The following is a 12131-nucleotide window of genomic DNA, read 5'->3' as shown; positions in this document are numbered from 1 at the left end:
ATTTTCACTTTCTTATATGTGAATATCCAGTTATCCTATCATCATTTATTGAAAAGACTGTCTTTTCTCTATTGAGTATTTTTGGCTGTCTTGTCCAATATTAATTGACTCTATATGCTTGGATTCATTTCTGGGCTCTTAATTCTGTTGCATTGGTCTGCATGTCTATTTTTATGCCAGTGCCTACTGTTTTGATTAATATAGCTTTATAGTATAAGATTGAAATCAGGAAGCGCGATGTCTTCTGTTTAGTTCTTGCTCAGGATTCCTCTGGCTATTCAGAATCTTTTGTGGTTCCACATAAATTTTAGGAGTGTTTTTTATACTTCTATAAAAAATGCTACTGGAATCTTGATTGAGATTGGATTGAGTCTTAAGATGGCTTTTGGTAGTTTGGTATTTTTTTTTTTTAAGATTTTATTATTTATTTGACAGACAGAGATCACAAGTAGGCAGAAAGGCAGGCAGAGAGAAAGCTGGGGAAACAGGCTCCCTGCTGAGCAGAGAGCCCAATGTAGGGCTTGATCCCAGGACCCTGGGATCATGACCTGAGCTGAAGGCAGAGGCCTTAGCCTACTGAGCTACCCAGGTGCCCCGGTAGTATTGGTACTTTAACAATATTCTTCCAATGCATGAACATGAGATACCCTTCCATTTATGAATGTCATCTTCAATTTCCTTCATCAGTGTCTTAAGTTTTCACAGTGAAGACCTTTTATGATGGGACATTTTCTTAAGTACATATAAATGGCTAACACCCTTAGGTCTTTCAGATGGTGCCATTGGCCATTATCCTGTTTAACAATGTGTCAGACTAATACCAGTGACACCTATAATTGACATTTTTCCTAGCTGGCTGCATTCGCAAGCATGCTGACTGAGAGGACTCACACTGAGTTACAAACATATCCCTTCGGAAGTACTCAGACTCAAAAGAACTTTTGGGGAGCTAGTAGCCAAAGTGTTTAGATGGTATTGCTATTTACCCTGCTCTGATATTCACCCTGTATTTCCAGGCCCTTCCTTTCTTTTGAACGATGGCTTACACCCGCTCCCCAGGATTCAATAATTACCTCCTGAATGTAGTTAGAACTGACTGCTCTCTTGACCATATCTTCCATCTTTCCAGTGAATATGCCACTGACTGCAGATCAATCTCCACACTCCTTGGCCTGACATTCAAAGCTCTCCAAGTTCTAACCACAACCAACTTCTTTCATCTCTCTTTCATTCATTCCTCCCTACAGACTCTTAACTCTGATGGTTCTTAACATCACCTAGAGAACTGGTTAAAACACAGATTTTTAGACCATACTCTTGGAGTTTCTAACCCAGTAGGTATTGGGGTAAGACCCAAGACTTTGCATTATCAATAAGTTCTCAAGTATTAATGGACAAATTGCATATGCCTTTCCCTCCTCCGATTTTCATTATTGAAACCTTAACCTCCAATGTGACCCTATTTGGAGACAGGGCCTCTGAGGAAATAAAGTCAAATGAGGTCATAAGAGTGGGGTCCTGACCCAATAGGATGTGTCCTTATAAGAACAGCCACCAGAGACTTCTCTTTCTCTCTGTCATGTGAGGACACCATGAGATGGCAGCCATCTGTAAGGTAGGAAGAAGGTTCTCACCAGAAACTGAAATCAGTCAGTACCTCCAGCTTCCAGAACTGTAAAAAAAGTAAATTTCTGTTGTTTATGCTACCTAGTCTACTGTCGTCTGTTCTAGCGGTCTGGGTCTGAGCTTACTGACACACCAGGAGATCCTGATGCTGCTGTCCCAGGGACTAGATTCTGAGAAGCGCTTCTCCCGTCCTCCTGATGGTCTCCTTGTCAACCTGGTTTCTGTGTCTTGCTGATATGCTTCTCTTTTCTCCCCTTACCCAAACCTCATGCATCCTTCAAAGCCCACCTCAGGCCACACTTCTTCTACGAAGCCTCCCAGCTCTTCTGCCCCACAGTAACTTCTTTCCTCTGAAAATCCCTAATATTCTATCTTTAGATCCATCTGATATTTAGCATAAATTACCTTGTATGGTTATTTTTTCCTCTGTGTAGTTGTTCTAGCTTCACTGTAAGCTCCTCAGAGTAGAAACTTTTTCCCATGTCTCATACCGAGCACAGTGCTTTGTGATGGCGCGGAGTGTGGCATGTTAATCTTTGATGAGCATGGCATGTATGGAGAAGTTCACAGGAACTGTTGGTGTGATTCCTTCAGGTGTCCATTTCCTAGGTTTCTCTACCACTCTGCCAGCCTCTTGGCAATGCAAAGTTACATTCACAGGGAAATGTGCTTGTTGATTTTCTTGCTTGGCTGCATTTGAAAAGTTTTTTGTTCATGTTTATAGAATAAAGGGGTATTTTCTTTTTTTTTTTTAAAGATTTTATTTATTTATTTGACAGAGAGAGATCATAAGTAGGCAGAGAGGCAGGCAGAGAGAGAGAGAGGAGGAAGCAGGCTCCCTGCTGAGCAGAGAGCCCGATGCGGGACTCGATCCCGGGACACGAGATCATGACCTGAGCCGAAGGCAGCAACTTAACCCACTGAGCCACCCAGGTGCCCTGAAAGGGGTATTTTCTCGAAAGTACATCTAATGGTAATGATGATGATGCAATATGAATTGACATTTATTGAGAGTTTGCTGTGCACTAAGTGTTTCACATAAATTAACATGTGTGATCCCCCCCAGCAACCTAATTAACTTAGGATTTACTATGCTAGCCATTTGCCAGGTGGGAAAACTGAGGCTTAGAGAGGTTAGGTGATTGATCTCAAGGTCATATAGCCAGGCAGAGGGAGAGGAGATGCTTGGGTCATGACTTAATGGTTACCCATTCCCCTGTCTTAACCAACCTATTAGTTCCTTGTCCCTTTTCTCCATAACTGAGAGCACTTTATGTCAGAGATTACAATCTTGCCTTTTAACCTTTATAGATTTAGTCAATATTTCCATGCCACATAACACAGTTCATGTATCTTTTTCTAAGCAAAATCAAATACCTAATAACAGGCTTAATTTCTAGTGCTAAGAGGTGATTGAAGAAGAAAATGTCCCCTGTCTTTTCTCAGAGGTTAGTTATAAAGGGCATATGGAACTTGTAAGGCAATAGTCTGTGGTTTTTCAATTAATACCACTGACCCCATTGGTCACAAAACCTGTTCTCAGTGAATAAAAAACAGATGTGATGGTTCGGTAGGTACAGAGATATTATATTGCATTTTGCTTTCTTGACTCAGTGATTTGTAAAATGTTTTTTCTGACATCTCAGTTTGTCAGCATTTCCATAAATTTACCAAACAACTGATTCTGACCTTGGTTTTACTTTCCAATCAGATCTAAAACAAAAATAACAATAACAAAAACATTTAAAAAAATCATAGTTACTTACAATAAGAAAGTATTATATGATTTTGAAAATACCTGTTTTATCATTGACTTAGCAAATGCTTAATTTTAACCAATGCAATACATAATTACTCTGGTAAATTTTCTCATTAAATAAGATTTATAAGTTATCAATTACATATACACATATAATGTACATATGTATGTAAATATAAGGTGACTGTGTGTGTGTGTATATTTCCCAGATAATTCTCCTACCCCCAGAGCAATTTTTAGATCTTTTCAACCTAAGGAGGAAGCTGAATTGGACTATTTATTCGAGCCTACAGATTTAAATCTAAGGCCCTGAAAAGACTTCAAAATCTACCACTTTGGGTTGATTATATTTTGGAATCCAATTAAACTAATTTACTTTTGACAGAAATGTTCTTCATATTTCTTTATTTTTTATTTAAATTCCAGTTAACATACAGTGTAATCTTAGTTTTGGGTGTACAATATAGTAATTCGACACTTCCATACAACACCTGGTGCTCATCCCAAGTGCATTCCTTAATCCTCATCACCTATTTCACCCATCCCCCACCCACCTTGCCTGGGGTAACCATCGGTTTGTTCTTTAGAGTTAAGAGTCTGTTTCTTGGTTTGCCTCCCTCTGTGTTTTTTCCCTTTGCTTGTTTGTTTTGTTTCTTAAATTCCACTTATGAATGAAATCATATGGTATTTTCCTTTCTCTGACTGACATTTCCCATAGCATAAAGCTCTTTAGCTCCATTCATGTCACTGCAAATAGAAAGATTTCATTCCTTTTTTGTGGCTGAGTAACATTCCAGTGTGTGTGTGTGTGTGTACACACACATATATACCACATCTTCTTTATCCATTCATCAATTGATGGGCACTTGGGCTATTTCCATAATTGGCTATTGTAGATAATACTGTGATAAACATCAGGATGCATGTATCTCTTTGAATTAGTATTTTTTATTTTCTTTGAGCAAATACCTAGTAGTGTGATTGCTGGGTCAAAGGGTAGTTCTATTTTTAACTTTTCGAGGAAACTCCATACTGTTTTTCAGAGTGGCTGCCCCAGGTTGCATTCCCACCAATAGTGCAAGTGAGTTCCCCTTTATCCACATCCTTGCCAACATCTTGTTTGCCGACAACATTGTTCCTTGTGTTATTGATTTTAGCCATTCTGATAGGTGTGAGTTGGTATCTCACTGCAGTTTTGATTTGCATTTCCTGATGATGTGTAATATTGAGCATCTTTTCATATATCTGAGAGCTGTCTGTAGGTCTTCTTTAGGAAAATGTCTATTCATGTTTTCTGCCCATTTTTAAATTGGCTTGTTTTTTGGTGTTGAGTTTTATAAGTTCTTTATATTATTGAAAAAGAAATGCTGGGACAAATTTTCAGATAATTTGAAAGTGCAGAAAATTATAAGCACGTAGAAAAGAAAATCCACCATAATTTTACCACACAGAAGTAAATGTTGCTTTATTTTAGAATCTTGTGAAAGAAATTTATTATCCTAGATCTTTACTAATTTAACAAGATTTATTTCACTAGCCCATGCCTATTGTACTACTGAACTAAACTGTGAATTTCCCCATATTTCTCCATCTCTGGAGAGATATGGAAGCCTAGCTTCCAAGTTGTCTGCCTGCTTCCTTCTTATCTACTTTGCACTCTTTTTTTGAGATGTCAGAGAAACATTCTACTTTTTCACATTGCCCCCTTGCTGAAATCACTTCCATGTCATCTCTTGCTCTTGGGTGAAATGATTATCTCACAAGAACACCCAGAGGCAGTGTGGAATATCAGACGTATAACTTGAAGACTGTCTGAATTTACAGGGCTGTTCTGAGAATTAAGTGAGAAAAAGATATTTGAGGATGCCTAAAAAGTCAACTCCAAGTGTGGGTACTTATTATTTAGATCTTTGAATTGTAATGCTAAATGGCAAGTGTTTTGTTTCTAATAACAAAACAAAAATTTTAATTTTAGACAAATATACATTACATTCAGATTTATTTTCATAAGATTAGCCTTTGAGAGGCAAGTAACAGAACAACTTAATCTTAGAAAACAAGGTTCTAATTGCACTGATCTTCTTCATGACCTTGGAATGAGATCTGGTCCTCACTCAACTGAGAAATGAAAAGATGGACAACACACACACACACACACACACACGTTGATTTTATATGGGTAGTATTAGGATAAAGTCTTTCAACTATTCATCTTAGAAAAACAAAAAAGCAATGAAAGTATATCAGTTCTGACCTACAAATACATATACTTAGCTTAGTGCTCTAGAAATAATAATTTCCCCATTGCGGGGTCCACAAGTAACACCTGCTTAATCTGTGCCAAAAGGACTGTCTTATTTTGCAAATGATTTTACCAATGACTCTCAGTTGTCTCAAGTTGCCATCAGGTTTCCAGAGAAGATGAGATGCTGGGTAAGATAAATTATATTATGAGAAATGGAGATCTGAGATTTTGATGCCCTGGCCAGAGTGTAATGGAAATATTCCTGAGAATGGAAAACTAATATACTTCTTTTTGTTTTTTCATTCTGGACAGCTCAGTCATAAAAATGTGATGTTTTATCTCACTCCAAAGAGAATTATTCTAACACTTGACTCTCTTATTTTTATGTATTAATTTTTGATGATGCAAAGGAGAGTCAGCATGAAAGAAAAACTTAGCAAAGCCATGAAGACCTGCCTTTGTATCAGCCAGGATATCAATAGCAAACAATTAATTTTGGATGGTTTAAGAAAGTGACTGTTTATGAAAGTTTAGGTAGGGATCTAGGGAAAACAGAAGGAATAGTGGAACTGTTAACACCCATGGTCAATAAAATACGAAGGACAGAAGTAGCTTCTGGGCTCTAGAAGGAAAGAGTACTATAGGGAAAGGTACTTTGAAAGGACACAGTCAGCCTGAATGGACCATGCCCAGAGAGGGCCTGGAGAATGAATACTTGACTTACTCTTTCCTCCCATGGAGTTTCAGAGGAGCCCCCTAGGGGCTGACCCAATGGGAAACGAGGAGTGAGCGAGTCCGTAGCCGTCATCCATAGAACTCAGCTTTCTGGAGAGAAGAAGGGTGTATTTGGACGGGTGCATTGAAAACATTTTGCCTAACCTTTTGGTTGCAGCATATCTGGCACAAAGGCTGACACATGGTGAATCCTCCTAAATGTGAGTCTTTTGAAAGTTTATATGAATCTGCCCGTGGCCAAAACTGAAAACAGTCATGTATTTCATTTTTTTTTTTCTGGTTGCTTTTGAGTTTTATGTAACAGATTAAATAAAACATGATTTCAATAGTTTAATAAAAATTATCTCTCTTAGGCACTTAGTGCCTTCTACCTTGTCTGAGAACTACTGAACAGTATCACCATCAAACTGTAAGCTTTTTTCCTCAGTGGGGACACATACACACACACACACACACACTTCAGGTGTTGTACAATGTCTAGCATAGGGCTATGGGCATACTTTCAGTAAAGGTTTGTTGAAAGGTTTGTAATTTTATGAATTCAAATATGAGAACTATGTCATATTACGTAATTTTTAATTTCCTATATTTAATTTTCTACCACTCATTAGTTCTAAAAATCAATGAGCACGTTTTTCGTATCTAGCATTGTTCTAAGCACATAGATTTCAGGGATGAGTAAGCAAGGTCTCTTTCTTCCTACGGCTTACATTGAGATAGGAGAGAAATATAAACTAGCAATCATGAAATGAGTCAATGTGCTCGGAGGTGTTACAAAATTATGTTTCTGCTGGTGGGGGACAAGAGCGGTGAAGATTAGGATAGGCAAGGTAGTCTAAAGCCACAATATCCTATACAGTAGATTCTAGAGGAATGAAATCAGGCTATGTTAGAAAGGGCTTTCTGAAAGCAGTATGGATTTTCTTTTCTTCAACTGGAATTTTTCCAATGCAATTACTTCTAATTAATATTTAGTGTCCTGGACACTAAGCATGCCCCGTAACAGCAACTAGAATGAGGAGAAACGGGAAAGCAAAGGAAGAAGTTTGGGGATACAGTTTGTTGCTGACATGAAAAGAAAATTAAAAGATTATTTCCTGCAGAGAAGGGAGATTAAGTCATACTAAAATGAAAAGTAAGGAGCCTGAAGCAAACTCGGTTATTCAAAACAAGAAAGAAGTAGTGTGCCTGGCTCAGTGGGTTAAGCCTCTCCCTTCAGCTCAGGTCATGATCTCAGTCAGGGTCCTGGGATCAAGCCCTGCATTGGGCTCCCTGCTCAGCGGGAAGCCTGCTTCCCCCACTCCCTCTGTCTGCCTCTCTGCCTGCTTGTGATCTTTCTCTCCTTGTCAAATAAAAAAAAAAAAAATCTTTTAAAAAAGTGAAAAAAAAAAAAGAAGAAATCATGAGCTATAGAAAGTAATATATATTCTGATTTCTGGTTAAAATAAGTATGAACTGGTGGGAAGTACATTGTTTCTGCCACTTCTCTACATGACTTCAGCATGTATCTTAATCTATTTGTGATGCCATTTCTTAATCTGAGAAGTATGGATAATGCTACCAGCCTCCGAGGATTATTGGAATGCACCGCATAGAGGTAGACAACTGACTTGCTATATAGTAATGCTCAGCAGTACAGTAACCTTATCGACACTTACCATTTCTACTTTGGAAAAGGATTCAGCATATTCTGAAGCATATCACATCACCACTCCTAGTAAAGTTGTTTGTATATCCCTTTTTGTCTGGACTGAAGAGCCTCATCCAGCTTTGTTTTCAGACCAACTGCAACTTTTGAAGAACCAAATGTCATAAATTCTCAATTTTCCCCCTGCGCTACTGAAACCTACTAACATCTCCTCTTAGAAGGCAGTGCTAGCTAGTTGAATTCCACTGGCCCAGGGATAAAACTGTGACATGAAATCCTTTGGATGGGATTCCAGATCTCTGGTTACCTGTGTAAGGCTTATCAGCTAAAATGAGAAACCATTTCTGACTGTGCTGTCCAATCAGTAGTAAACTGAAGATGGCCAAGTGGATTTTAATATTACTTCCCCTATGTTAGCTGAGGATATTTCTTGGTGTTTTTGCCCATAGGTGACATCCCGTAGGTCATTTCTTTATTCTGAAACCAGTTCTTTAGTGAAGTAAATATTATCAATGTTAAATTCTCCTACATTTCTGATAAGAACAGATCCTTTCTTCAGTGAGCCATTTCAGAAGGGTTTCTTTTCTGCTTATGGACATGACTCCCATAGCTGGAGGAAGCTAATTAGAGATAATTAATGCCTTATACATAATGTTTACATTGGAACATATTCACAGATTCCAAATGTGAATCAGTAGCTATCTGATTTGTTTCAAATTTAAATAGTTTATACTCTACTTTAGCAGGAAACAGGTCATTAAAATGACCAAAAGGATCTGATTTTTTAAATAAGCAGGGACTCAAAGATGATATAAAGTTAACAGGAGGACAGATCATGGAATAAAACATTTTATCTCATGTATTTTAAATCACATAGTCATTAAATTTAATTTTTTTATGAGCCAGTTGTAACATAGCCATAAATATCCCTTTGTCTGTAAAGCTTTTAAGATTCAGGTTCCTCAAGCTCTTATAAAAGCTTAGATAAGGAAACAATATGACAGAGAGTAGCTCAGCAATTAATCATTCTGTGCCTCATTCCAAATTGTGTTATACATTGAAAAAAATTCTACTTAATATGTTAAACTTTTATACATTTTTCACTGTCTGCTACTGCATGAAATATTCAAAGAGCCCTTGATATAATGAAATAGCTCTTTGAAAAGTTTTTTATAATGAATATTGTAATCAAGATGCAAGAAAATAATTTTGTAGCAGTTTCTAAAACTGTAAGTAATAGATCCCTGAAAAACAACAAAAACAAAAGTATAATTTTTTAAGCTAACTACCCAATCTGAGCCATTGGATCAACTGTAAGAGGAAGAATAGGTGATAATTTTACAAATATTAAAGTAATTGCTAATATTATTACACAAAACCTAAAACAGTATTTCTGTATATTTTAATGGTGCAGAGAAATCTAAGGTACTTTAAAATATATCTACTGATCAAAAATTGGTGGTGAGGAGAATTTTGTTTTAAAAGCAAAATAATTTTTCATAACAAAAATTAACCATGGATGGTCTTCACATAGTGGGATTCTAAAATTAAGAGTAGTAGATACAGTTTCCTGGACAGTTTCTGTATCCAGAATGCCTTCCTCTTTCTACCACCTCATGACTCAGTTTACCCACTGGACTTTCTGCCTTTCCTGTCTTCTCAAGTTAAAATTTTTCCTCTTCTGACGTGACCTATGTTACAACACTTCTCACTTCACTCTAGTAATAAGAGCAGGGTGGCCTGATCTCGGCATTGCTGACATTTTGAGCCAGATAAATTTTTGTTGTGGGAAGCTTTTTTTGCACCACAGATAATTAGCAATGTCCCTGGTCTCCACTCATTAGATATACCAGTAACATGACCACCACTCCCAGATACAACCACCAAAACTCTCCAGATATTGTCAAATATCCTTAGTGAACCAAATCACCCCAGCTGGAGAACTGCCATATTAGAGACACTGGTATATATAATGTCATGTTCAGTTTTGAATATATCCCTCAATGTATGAAACTGCATTCAGAGGTGATACTCAGTAAATATTTATAAAGTGAATGCAGAATAAGACGGTGCTTTCTTACTGCAGTTCATTGCTAGAATAATAAACATTCTTATCAAATGAACTATCAGTTTCACTTGAGGACTTAATACTTCTATATCCATTTTGGATTGGCTTATTTCCCAATATTTGGAATAGAAAGAGAAGACAGTGTTTTTCCAAACTGATAGTTCTCACTTGAACTCTGTGGTTCATAAATTTCTAATGGGACTCAATCCCTAGCAGTTTTTTCTTTTTTTATCACTAGAGAAAGAGGATGTCGACATTTATTCCAAAACAAAGAAGAAGGAAATCAAGGTGAAAATGGGAGAGAAAGGAGCAAAAGGGAAAGAAAGAGAGAGAGAGGAGGAGGAGGAAAAGAAGTGAACAAGATATAATAGGTTCTTCTATACTTATAAGATCCATTTATGACAAAGCTGAATTAAAATAAGCAATTTTGGTTTTGATTTTGACACCATTTTCTTTTTTTTTTTAGCCCCTTCTATTTCTGTAACAGTTTTTAAGCATACACAGAGCTAAATGTTGTTAGTTACCTATCACAAAGGTTTATAGTTCTATAGGATCTTATTGTACGAATATGCTACAATATTTGTTCAACTGTTAATGGACATTTGTTTTCCTAGTAAACTTTCTTACGCACGTCTTCTGGTGCACATACACACACATTTCTTTTGGATTCGCACTTAGGAGTTGAATTCCTAGGTTATAGGGAAGGCAAATCTTCAACTTTAATAAATAATACCAAACTCTTTTCCTATTTATCCTTATACCAAAACTGAGACACATAATGTAGTTTTGTGTGCTGTGACATCTATGCTAGAAAATGGGCTATGTGCATGTGTGTGCATGAGTGTGTACACATATGTGTACATGGGTATACATGTGTATACCTATGTACATATGTATATGTATGTATATACATGTGTGTACATATTTATACACACATATACATATGTACATATGTATACCTATAAAAGCAAAGCAAAGGTTTCATACACAAATTTTCTGGAAATAAAACTGCAACTCTATATGATACATTGGAATTACATTCTAGTGTATATTTATAAAGTTTGGAACATCTTGAGGGATGATGGATTGAAGGGAGCAATGTTTTGAATATTTCTGTGACTCTAGACAACCCCTCTTGAGCTCAACTATTTTTCCCTTTCTCAAATTATCCCAAGATGTAACTTGGGTTTGTGTAGCACATGGAAAGTAATATTTGTAGCATTTTATTGGGCACTCTCAGAAACTACACTGTTAAAGACAGGCGAAGGTCGTACCTAGCACATGCCTTGATATTACAGGCAAAGCACCTACCTGTGATGTAGTTAGAAAAGTTCAAATATCCATGAAGAAACACAAGTTTGGAGAATTTTCATCATGGGAACAAAAAAATCTGTATACTTTCTTTCCCGAGGATTCCTCATGGATGAAGATAGTGTCCTCATATTCATTTTTATTATTTCTATGGCATGATTTATTATGTTCTAAGTTTGATCCTGCATTTGGCTCTTTGTGACTCATATTGACACTTTTAATAATCTCTCAGAAATGCCAAATCTTAAATGCATACAATTACCAAAATATGATAAATCACAAAGGAACTTGAAAGAGAGGCTTCTTACTAGTAATATCCTATAAGCTTATGAGGTGGAAAGTTTGCCACATGAAACAAATCCAACTGTCCAATAGTGTGCTTGCTTCTTGATCCATTTCAAAGTAAAATTTAAAATTTCTTTCATGTAAAATTAGAGTAAAATGAGATTTCTCTTCTGGAAATTGCAGAGATTTTACAATTTAAGTTAAGATCTGGGGAATTATAATATTTTGGAAATTACCAAGAAGAGCAAACACTCCACCCTTACACTGAATTGAAGAGACTGCCATGGCTGTGGATATTCAAAAGTAGGTTTTACTAAATTTAATGACGTTAGAATCACCAAGAGTCAACCACTCCATATAGTTTTAGTATTAAGCTGATCCTCATGTTACTGAAATTATTTCCAAAACTGTAATTGAGGAGGGCTGAGAATTATTGATCATTTTCTATTAAACA

The 12131-nt window shown here is 36.7% G+C and overlaps 1 protein-coding gene across 1 annotated transcript in view; it reads right to left on the bottom strand.

Annotated features, from left to right (window-relative positions):
- Window positions 1-12131, bottom strand: part of UNC13C (unc-13 homolog C) — a 559224-nt gene that overhangs the window by 40227 nt on the left and 506866 nt on the right. The gene's annotated exons all lie outside the window — the stretch shown is intronic.

This window comes from Mustela nigripes, chromosome 13 (genome assembly GCF_022355385.1).
Source record: "Mustela nigripes isolate SB6536 chromosome 13, MUSNIG.SB6536, whole genome shotgun sequence".
Classification (NCBI taxonomy): Eukaryota; Metazoa; Chordata; class Mammalia; order Carnivora; family Mustelidae; genus Mustela; species Mustela nigripes.
The sequence above is the reverse complement of the archived record's forward strand: the minus strand, read 5'-3'. Positions and strand labels throughout refer to the sequence as shown.